Here is an 11,536-nt window from a genome sequence, read left to right as displayed (position 1 = left end):
GCCCCCAACGCTCGGGGACTGCCTCTCCTCCGAGCCTGGGGATTGGGGGAAGGGGCGTGAGTGCCCTGGGACAGGGGCGGAAGGGGGGACACCAAATAGGAGACTGGCGGGGCCCATAAGGAGAGTAGCCCCGCAGAACATCCAAGGGCAAAAGGCTCGTCACCACCTCGTCCACTTCCCGTCTTCCCTTTCCTGCGCCCCCCGACACACGCAGCCACCCACACCCATGTCGCAGGTGGCTGGTCCTAAGTCGGACGGCCAGAGCAGGACCAGAACCAGGTTGCTCTCCGCCGGGGCGCCAGCCCTGATCAAGAGGCTGGGAAGGGGCGGGGAGCAGGGGAGGGCGGGGACCTGACGGCCCCTAGCGTAGGATTTGGAAGGGGGCAGAGGACTATATCCAGGACCGCGCCCCCACCCGCTCCACCCGCTCCCGCCGCAGCGGAGGCGGCGGGAGACCGAGCCGCGCCCTCCCCAGCGCCTCCGCCGCCTCCCGCGCCCGCCCCCGCCCCGGCTGGCGCCTCCGCACTCCGCTGTCCTCTCTCCCCTCCGCTGGCTGCCGCCTCCGAGGGAGCTCCTCCCCTCCTCCCCCACCCCAAACTGATCCTCTTCCCTCTCCCACCAGTTTGCAACGGTCGCTGCCCACCTCTCCAACCCTGCTGTGCGACCCTAGACGACTGTCTTCACCTCCCCGAGCCCTAGTCCTGGCCTCCGGTATAAAATAGATTGAAGTGGGAAAAAATCGGAAGAGCCTGGTGGTGGAATGTGGCCCTTTAATGGGTTAAAAAGGCGGGGGGGGGGGAGTGTCTGTGTACATATTTGCTTTCCTGTGCATGTGTTTGCATGTCCCTGCGCAGATACCCTGGCGGAGAAACAAAGTCTCTGGCGAAGCTGTCTGCCTCCGGGGAGGGGAACCTGGTCCCTGGAGGAAGGGACCGGGAAATGGAGACCTGGTGTTGCACACTTGTCTTTAAATATGTAAATGCATTAGCAATTCCAATGAATAGATTAAATAAAACGCAAACATTTACAAAACTGAACTTTGAAAATAATACCAGTGTCTGGAGGTGTTGGGATTAAATGAGATAATGTGTGTGAAGCAGACAGACACATGCAGGACTCAGGAAACCGCCCCTATTTTGTCACTGCTGGTTTGTTGGCTCTCCCTTGCCTGCTCTCAATTTCTGCCCCCCTTACCTCCCCCACCTTCTCCCAGCCTCTTCTCAGCTCCCTGCCTCTTCAGTCTCCCTCCCCTCCTCTTCTGCTCCCCGCAGCCCCTCCCTGCACTGAAGCACCTTGCCGCCCACCTCCAGCCTATCTCCAGGCGGGGAGGTGAGGATGTAGGACAGGGGAGCTGGGCTGCAGTGTAGCCAGGGGAAGGAAGAGGAGCGGCTGTGCCGCCCACCGGCCCACAGGATTCCCTTTGCCTAGGGATGCCCAGCCTGTCTTTAGGGAGAGCCCCCTCTTGGAGCTTGAAGTTGTTCGGAAGGAGGGGTCCCTATTTAACCTTTCATGGGTCATGAAAGGGTGGGAGGGGAATGTAAAAACAGCAGGCATAGCCCCTGGTGGACTGCTAGAATTCCCTGAGCACTCCTTTCCAAGACATAAGTGCCCAGCTACACACACAGCTTGTCACAGCATGGGGAAGACCCCATCACACTGCACACTGCAGAGCCCCCCCCCCACTGCCCTCCCTCTTTTCATGGATAGGCTCCTCCTCCCTTCTCCTCCCCACCCTCCTCCAGCTCTCCCCTTCCTGATCTAGGCAAGAATGAACCAAGCTGGCCACAATTAATCCTTGCCCAAGTCCAGTCTCGGATGTGGCAGTATGGCCTCAGGGCAGGGCACAGGGTGGGGCTGGCCCAGGACCAGGGAGCTTTCCAGAAGCCAGGCAACAGCATCTCCAGGGCTCCAGGGCAGGGGAGAGGGATCACACTGGCAGCCCCCAGAAAGCCAGTGCAATGGGGTGGGGCTGGCAGGGAACCCAAGGAACTTGATCTTGGGACCCCCTAGAAAGACCCTCCTCACTAGTCTCCCTGTCTTGAGCCTCAGTCCCTCCAGACCATCCCCACAATGCAGGTCTTAAGGGACTTGACACTGGGCTGGATCTTAACAGGTCTTTCCCAGTGCATAGCTGCCCCGTCTGTCTCTCTGTCATCACTGGTGACTCCCACAGCCTTGAGGATCAAGTCCCACGACTCCACTTGGGGTTCAAGTCCCATCAGACCTGACATCATTGGGCTCCCCTTGCATCATCTGTGGTACTGCCTATAAGGTCCCCCACGAACCAGCTTATTCCTGCTTCCTGGAATGTGCTGTATGCCTTCTCTGCCTGAGATGCGCTCCCTGGCCTTCAAGGCCCAGGCTCCTACCGCAGGGAGGTCTTTCGGAAGGTGCAACCCCACCATCACACCCCCATTTTGGAAGCTGACGGTGCTCACCTTCACCTGTGGAAGCAGCCCCGTGCAGTCTGCAACCATCGGCCAGCACTGAGCTGGGGGCATAGGTGCTGGGGTCTGACCCAGCTCTGAGTCTCCAGGACCACTGGGACACGGTGACCACTGACAGATCAGAGGAATGAGAGGCCGCTGGGTCTGCAGGTCAAACTTCAGGCAGAAGAGGGCCAAGCAGGGTCCCAGCCATACTCGGTGCCCTCAGTAACCAGCAGAGAAACAGCCCCCTTGCCTTTACCTCCAGTCTTTACCAAAGACCGGCAAGGTCTGTGGTATTGGTCCCTTTAACAGATGAAGGAACTGAGGCTCAGAGAGATAAAGAGACTTGCCCAAGGCCACACAGGCCACCGGTCAGGAGCTTCCATGTCACCTGCCTTTCGGCTGGAGTCAGCCAACTGGAGGCCCTACTGGGAGCCTGGAGGGAGAGGCGAAGGGAGGTGCCGGGTGTTCTCCCCTCTCTGACTGCCTTGCCCATGGCTCCGGCTCCTCCAAGGCCCCAGCTCCCAACCTGGTTCTGCGGTCCTTGGACTCCAGTAACAACACCCCCCACCCCCACGACTCTGTCCCCCTGGCCTAGGGAACGTCTCCTCCTTGTCCCCTACTAACTCTTCTGATCACCCTGTGTATGCAGTCCCCTTTGATGAGTCCTCAGGGTCCAGGCCCCAGCCCCACGGCCCCCACTCTCCTCTCACTCAACAAGGCTGCTGCTCTCTCACCTCCTCGATATTCCCCAAGCTCACCCCTGGGCCGTTTCATGTGCTGTTCCGTCTGCCTGGGACACCCTTCCTGAAACTCTTTGCCCGCTGGTCCATCCATCCCTCTGCCCCACAGCCTTTTAGGGGAGCCTTCCTCGAGTGCCCATTCTGAGTCCAGCTTGCTCCCAGGTCCCTCACGAGGCCCTGACGCTCCCTGTGCACTGCCTGCCGCGGTACGTCATCTGATTGTTTAAAGTTCGGTGTTGCTATTGAATCATAAGCTTGGGAACTCCAGGCAAGCAGGACATGTTTGTCTTCTGCACAGCTGTGGCGGGGACCCCAGCACCTGACACTGTGCCTGGGCATAGCCAACCTCAGTCAATACTTGCCGAATGAACGAATCTATGGAATTTGCTGATGGGCACGTGGTCTGGGCCAGATCACTTAAGGCCTTAAGTGTTGGACTAAGAAGGTGAGTAGAACATGGGGGAACTCTTTCTACCTTCCCTTCCCTCACCAGACACCTGACTTGCTGATGTCCCCCCACACACTGAGAGCACAATAAACAGTAACTGTAAGCTTCCCAGCCACTCTGGCCCCCTCCAAACACACACATACACACTGAGCTTGGAAGACCTAGGAGGAGGACCTGGGGACTGTGTCAGGAAGTGTGGGTCATCCCAAGGCCAGAGGACTGGATCAGGCTCTTCTTTGCCTCAGGCGGCCCTTCAGGCCATGTTGCTAGCTGCTAGCCTGTCCCCTCCCTTACCCAGAGAGCCCTGGGGAGGGGCGATGTCAGCACAGCCAGAGGCGATCTGCAAGGTCTGTCTGGTCACCGGGTCAGCATCAGAAGAGAGACACTGGGAACTCCCAGGGGTCTAGCCGTCTCTGGCATGTTCCGCATCAAGCCTGGGACTGCCGGACGTCCCCCAGGCAGAGCCAGTGGCCCCTTGAAGGTGTGGGCACTGCATTTAGAGTCTCTCAACCCAGGGGCTCTTAGCTCCTCTCTCTTCCTCCAGGAAATGGGGGTCTGGAGGTGTGACAGGCGAACTGGGACACTCACAGTTATGTGGAAACAAGAGACAAGATGGAAGGGATGGGGGCTAGAGCCTGTAGCTCGGGCAAGCCCTATGATCTCTCTGGGCCTCAGTTTGCTCATATGTTGAGATGATCCAAATACAAAAAGATGAATATTTAATTCCACGTTTGTGAGATGCCCAGCGTAGGCAAATTCACAGAGACAGAAAGTAGAAGGAGCTCCTGGGGGCGTGGGGAGAGCAGGGAGTTACTGTCTAATGGGCAGAGTTTGTCTTTGGAAGATGAGAAAGTTCTGGAGATGAACGGTAGTGATGGTTGCACACTGTGAGTGCACTTAGAGCCACAGAATCGTTCGCTTAAAACCGGTTAAGATGGTACATTTCACAGTAAGTTATGTTGCTACAGTTTTTAAAAACTACACACACACACACACACAGAGACACGAAGTGGCCGGCCCCTCCCCGGCAAGGCTGCCTGGGGCTCACACCAGGGAAGGTTGGGGGAGCAGCAGAAGAGCCCCAGCGATGAGCCAGGGGGCCCCCCGGGGGCTCTCCGGCCAGCCCCATCGGCCAGCATGTCGCCTAGCCCTCACCCCCATCTGCAGTTTGGCGAAGTTCTCTCCCTTCCTCGGGAGGCAGGGCATGGACTACCAGGTCCATCTCAGGGCCCAACAGGCCCCGACACCCCCGCAGTGAAACAACCTGGGCTAGGGAAGCTGACACGTGCAAGCCCACTCCAGAGTCTCTCCTGCCACACTTAAGCCCAGCCCAGCCCCTGGGGAATGTTCTGGAAACAGGCACTGCCCGATCCAAGTCCTGCCCGGACCAGGCCCCCCTCCCACCCCTAAGGGCCCCCTCAGTAGGTAAATGCCTCCCCTCCTTCCTTTCTCCACTGAGACCAGCCTGAGAATCTCCTCCCAGAGAAGAAAGAGGCAGAGGAGCCTCGGAGAAAAGCCAGCTATCCCGGTGAGAAGCTGCTATTAACCTCCCGGGAGGCTTGAGAGGAGAAATAGCAGGGAGTGGGGAGCTTTCCCGGCCTCCCCCGCCGTGATGGAGCGCCGGAAGGCGGCTGTCAGGCGGCAAGTGGGTGGTGAGGCGCCTGGAGTCCAATGCTTTCTACCACAAATCCCCATCACCGTCTGGCGGCTACCACAGAGAGAGCACCTGCTGCATGCTCTGGGGCCTCTGTGGACTCGGACACCCTTGCCGGCACCACGGGTACGAAGCCCATTGTATGGATGAGAACTGGGAGGCCCGGGGCAAGGCCACGGGCACAGGGATCCGGCTCTGCAAAGGTCACACAGCTGAGAGATGCGTGCCCCCAAAACCACATCTGTCTGGAGCAGAGGTCTGAGAGACACCAGGACAGACAGAGGGAGAGAGTGAGCGAGAAGGAGCATGAGGAAGGGGACCCACTGTCCCCACGGCCATGGGGCAATGACAGAAATGGGAATTCGGGGCTGAGTGGGTCCCAGGGGCTGCAGGGAGGCAGAGATGGAGGGTGGGAGTGGGCTCTTGGGGCTCTGGCTGCCGCAGAGGGGGCCCCCCAGCAGCTGGAGGAGGCTCAGCCCTCCTCACTAGACAGCGGTTGGCTTTGCAGCCTGCTGGTCACCGTGGCCCCCGCCCTCTCTCCCTGCCCATCCTGGGCCCAGCATCAGAGCCAGGATGCACTCGCCACAGCGCCCACACTTCCTGCCCAGCTCGGGGCTGAGTCCACAGTGCCCACCGGCCTGGGCCCGGAGTTGGGGGGCAAGTCGGAGGACCTGGGTCTCGGTCCTTGCTCTGCCACGGTGCGGCCTCAGGCAAGTCGCTTTCCCTCTCTGGGCTATGTTTCCAAGATGGTTGAACATTTCCCAGATGGTTCTATTTCTGGGGTTGTCATGCTCTCTGACAATAGCACCAGCTCAGAGAAAGCTCCTTGGTGCCATCTGGAGAGCACTGATTCTGGAGTCCAAAGAGCGGGAGGGGTCAACTCCTGGCTCCCGCCCATTCATTCAGCATCTTTGTGCCAAACACTGGTCTGGAAGCCAGAAATAGACTACTTTGATGACTGCTAACCCTTGACCGTTCTGAAACCCTCGGTTTTCTCATCTGTAAAATGGGCCCATGAGGACAGAGCCCCTCACGAGGCAGGAGGAAGAGGCACAAATCAGACCGTTTAGAAGAACTCCCCCCACAGACAGGTCACTGCCAGGGGCCCCTTCCTGCTGGGGCTCTGTGGCCAGGCAAAGCCACTTAGAGCTTGTGTCACCTTGCAGGGAGCCCTGAGATGATCTGGCATGAGGATGGTGCTCGGTGTTCCATCTGTGTGAGGTGGGTCCTCCCCCAGCCCCCCACCGTCTGTCCTACCAGTCTATGTACTCCCCACCCTCCCCCAAGAGAGGATTTGGGCTCGGGTCCTTGGAGGTCGACTTGAGTTCCCCTGCAGGCCCCCATCCCAAAAGGGGACAGAGAAAACAGGTGGCACAGAGCAGATCAGGTGACACAGTTCCGTCTCCTGCCCCCAAACCTTCCGTGGCTCCCGATGTCCTCCAAGTGAGCCCAACTTCTCCTGGGCTTTCAGGCCCTTTGGAGCGGGACCCCTCCCTCCGTATGTCTTCCTTTCCCATCTTTCTCTGTCCCCCCCTCCAACCGGGCCTGCCTCCCCACTCCCCTCCCACCCACCCCCACCCGCAACCCCCCTGCACATCCTCAGAGCAAGCCCACCATACCGGCCCGCCCCCCGCCCGGCTTACTCAGGCTGTTCCTGCTGCCCTCAAGGCTGGTCTATCTCCTTGTGGGGCTGGGGAGAGGAAGGGTTGGCCTGAGCAGAGACTCCCGATGTGATGAGAAGGACAGCCCCTCCCTTCGCGGTGCCAGTGCAGTCCAGTCCCGGCCGCGCAGTGTTGAGTGTGGCTGTCCCTCCCTGTCCCCCTGCCCCCAGATCCCACAGCTGCCCCTGGGTTTTTTCCACCCTGCTTCTCCGGAAATCCACTCAAATTTCTCCGGGGCCCTGGGAGCCGCTGGGCTTCACTGTTGATTTTTCACAAGTGATTATTGGCGGCAGAATTTGTCACCTGCACAATGAAAGGAAAATGAACCTTTCATCAGAGCCAGCCTGCGGAGGCTTCAAGAGCTGGGGAAGCTAGGTGTGGGGAGCGGAGGGGAGACGGGAGGCATTCATCCAGCTAGTCTGTGCCAGGCCTGGGCAGGCAGATCCATTTCAAGGCCCTCCACCCCGTGAGAGCAGGGGGAAACTGAGGCACAGAGAGCGGGAGAGAGTGCTCCCACAGCAGCTGAGGGCCAGCCCTGGACAGGGAGCTTAGCTGTGCCCCTCGGCTCCCCGTGAATGCCAGCAAGGTGGGTCTCGTGGGGTTCGAGTCACAGAAGCTGAAATATGGCCGACGATCTGGTTCAAGGCCTCCTCCACTGCCCAGACAGAGAGACTGAGGTCCACCGTGGGGCAGTGACTGGCCAAGGACACATAGTGAGCTGTCACAAGGTGGAGCAGAGCTCCTGCCCTCAGGCCAGGCCCCTCCCTCTGTTCAGGAATGCCCAGACATGAGGGAGCCCCAGCCCAAAGGTCTAGAGGACACGTTCCCCATCCCCACCTCTCCCTTCCTCTCCCCTCCCCACCGTCTCCCCACAAAGCCCTGGGTTCTGTGATCCCACCTCTGGACACTTGCGGGACCACCTGAGCCTCAGTTTCCCCCGGGGACCCGGGCATCCCACCAGCCCATTGTCTGGTCTGCTGTGAGGACTAGCTGCCCAGGGCCTGGCACAGGGGAGATGGCACCTCCAAGCCCCACCAGGCTGCCACCGGCCTGAGGTTTCTGTCTGGCTCTCAGCCCCCACAGCTCCGCGGCCTGGCCTGTGTCCTGCCTCCTCCTCCATGCTGGCCGGCTTTCCCCGCTGCTGCTAAGCCACCCTGCCCCCTCCCCAGTGCTCCAGCTGACCCCAGCTGCCAGCCAGGGAGGGAGGGAGCCCGGCAGACAGCAGCCTTGCTGGCACTTCTCTTCCAGGGCCCCCCATCCTGCCCCACCCCACCCACTGACCTTGGGCCCCACCCTCTGCTGCCCCCAGCCCCCTCCAGATCGCCCCATCCCTCCTCCCCCAGCTCTTTCTGGCCTCAGCCTCCCTCCCTCAGGCCACTCAACCAGAGGGTGGGCAGAGCAGCCTGGGGAAGGGGCGAGGACCCAAGCACCGGAGCACCTGCCACCGGATGGGCCAGGATCTCTGAGAGCCACACTGAGCTCCCACATTGCAGCGCGGGGCAGCCCAGCCACCAGGCCCCATCCCCCTCCCCCAGACCGGGTGACAGACACCTTCCTGCCCTGGGCTGGCTGCACTGTGTCCACACCCACCACCACCACGAGACACACACACGCGCACACACACACACAACCCCACAGAAATCGCCCCCCCATGCACCCCCCCCACAAACCCAGCAGACACCTCACACACAATCTACACACCCTCACACACACGAACCCCACTCACCCCAGAGCTCTACTGTCACCACAGAAGCCCCTGGCTTCTCGGGGGCCCGGAGGAACAGCGTTGGGAGCAGACAGACAGACAGGCTCAGGGTGCCTCCTGTCACACCCCAGGAGACTCTGCCTCTGTCTCTCTCCAGCGGCTGCCTTTCTCTCCTGCTCCTCATCCCCGTGCCTCTGCCGGGGGCAGGGGAGGGTGGCGGGGTGGCCCTGGTCCCATCATCACCCCTACCCCCCTCCTGGAAGACTCCACAGGCCCTCAGCGTTCAGGGGAAGCCCCAACTCCTTAGAATCGCCTTCGAGGGTCCTCCCGTGCGGGCCTCTGCTGCCCTCCTCCTCGGGGCCACCACCCAGCCCAGCCACTCTGGCTGTCCCACCTCCCCACTGCTCCCCTGCTCTCCCCGGCAGAGCAGTGGGGGGTTAGGGGCGAGCCTGCGTGGGAGTCCCAGCATTACTACTTCTGAGCTCTGACTCAACCTCCCAGATCTCCGTCCGCCTCTGTAAGGTGGCATCATCCCGGTACCTGCCTCCCTGGACTGCCGGAGTCCTTAATATGAGACCCTTAGACCAGCACCTAGCACCTAGTAAGAACTCGGTGTGGGCCACCATCCCCTCCCCCAACCCCCCACACCCTCTGCCAGGCAGCCTTCCCCACCTACCCTCTCTGCCCGTTGAAACCAGGAGCCCCTCCCCCTGCCCCTCACAGAGGTTGAACTGGCCTGTTACCTCTTCACACCTCCTCCCTGCTCCACCAGACAGTGAGCCGCTGCCTAGCCATCCCCACTCTTTGCACCCTCTTTGCCTGTCACTGTGCAGTTTCCCCTGCCAGGAAACCCTCTCTGCTCTTCCCTCTCCATCATTTTCACTAGCCGCCTCCACTGGGAAGCCCTCTGGAGATGAGCTTTGCGGTGACCCTGGGTGGTGTACAGGCTGGGGACCCAGGATGATCTGGGTTTTCTCCCTGACTGTGTGACCTCGGGCAAGTGGCTCCACCTCTCCGAGCCTCAGTTCCTCATGTGTAAAATGGGATTAATAAATGCCAAAGTCCCTGGCACACAGTAGGTGTGCAAACAAACCCTGAGGCACACACCTCTTCCCCCATGAAAGGCCACTGTCCTTCCTCTAATCCTGGACTTGGCTGTGACTTTCCTGTGGCACGGAGCTGCCCCCCTCCCTTGACAGACCCTGGTGCAGTGCTGAGCGGTTCACATCTACCCGCACTAGAACCCTCTACAGGCAAACACGACAGCCCATCCTTCCCGGCTTTACTGTGGAGCCCTGTTCCTGTCCCCGAAGAGCTCAGGCTTGCACATGACGTGGGCACTGGCCGGGTCTCCCACGCCAGGCCGCCAGGCCCCCGGTGCAGGGTCAGGACTGAGGGCCAGCAGGGATGGGGGTGGGGAGGCTGTCCAGGCTGTGGCTGGGGTGGGGGGAGGTGGGGAGCACCAGCCTGGCCAGGGCACCCCTGGGGAACCTCGGAAGCCCTGGCAGCTGCTCTGTCCCCGCCCCTCTCCCCCTCCCACATTCTTCCTCTGATTTCTCGTTGGAATCGCTCCTCCAAAAGTTCATTTTGAAAGAAATCGATTTCCAAGCTGCTTGGAGATGCAATTTGATTTTTCATTTTGAAGAAATGATGGTTCAGGAAAAGTTTGAAGACTTAATCACCGTGGAAGGCCATGGAAATAAAGAATTCCTCTGCCCTTGGCCAGAGACTGAGGGGCCTATGTCCAGCCTCCTCTAGGACGGCGGGAAACAGGTGTCCAGGAAGGCACAGGTCGCGGCACATGGGTGCACGCCACAGGCACACACGCTAGGCACGCGCACACGTGTGTGCGACTGCACACATACACACAGCCCCCACTCGGTGAACAGCCTGCACCCACCCCTCAGGGGGCCTTGGCCACCTCTCTGCAGCCCCCTGCAGCTGTGCCGGGTGGGGGCGCAGCCAAAGACCTCTACCCCCAGCTCTCTCTGCCTCTACTCCCCCACACCCCCAGGCATCCTGCTCCGGGACCAACCTCACCTTCAGTATTTCTGGAAGGGGTTGATTTCCAGGCTTAGTGCAAAGGAGCGGGTGCTCACTGTCAGCTCTGCTTCCTTCCTCAGCCTCCACGGGCTTCCGATCGCGTTGCTGAACAAAGATCACAGCCCAAACCATGGACATAACAGCCCTTACCTCCGGCCGCTGAAGCCCAGCTGTATTCAGAGTCCATCTGGCCCCATGGCCCCCGACAGACCGGGCAGCTCCTGGGCCTGGGCCTGGGCCTGGGACGGTGGCCTCCGTGTCATCAGGGAACACACTGAGCTCAGAGAGGCTGCGACTTAGCCAATGTTGCACAGCTGGTAGGTGCAAGTACACAAACACACACACACACACACACACACACACACACACACACACACAAGCTAGTCACCAGGCCTCTGACCTACCATTATCAATCCATTCTTTTGCATCTGGAAGATTCCTCTCTGAAGATGCAGAGTCTCCCAGAAAAGGCATGATGTCTGATACTCTAAGGCAGGGAACCCCCAAATTCCTGGAGTCTGGGGCCAGAAGAAACCCTAAATCCAACGTCACTTACTATGCAAAGCCCCTTTACAACACCCTTGCCCAGGGCTCCAGGGCTTCTACTCCAGGACTAGAGAGCTGACCTGCCCTCTCCCTTCTCCTCCGAAGGTCACAGCGGCGTGACGGCCAAGAAAAGGCTAAGCCCTACCCTCTCGGAGGCCAGGGTGCAGATTCCAGCCCTGCCACGTAGCTGTCCTGGGGTTGGAGATGGGCTACTTTGCTTCTTGGGGCCTTGGTTCCTTGGGATGGAGCCAGGGTCAGCGAAGGCCTATGCGCTCGTGAGGCCAGGGATAAACCAATGGGTGGACAG

Source organism: Ursus americanus, chromosome 17 (genome assembly GCF_024610735.1).
Source record: "Ursus americanus isolate L20-20 chromosome 17, mUrsAme1.1.p, whole genome shotgun sequence".
NCBI lineage: Eukaryota > Metazoa > Chordata > Mammalia > Carnivora > Ursidae > Ursus > Ursus americanus.
The sequence above is the reverse complement of the archived record's forward strand: the minus strand, read 5'-3'. Positions refer to the sequence as shown.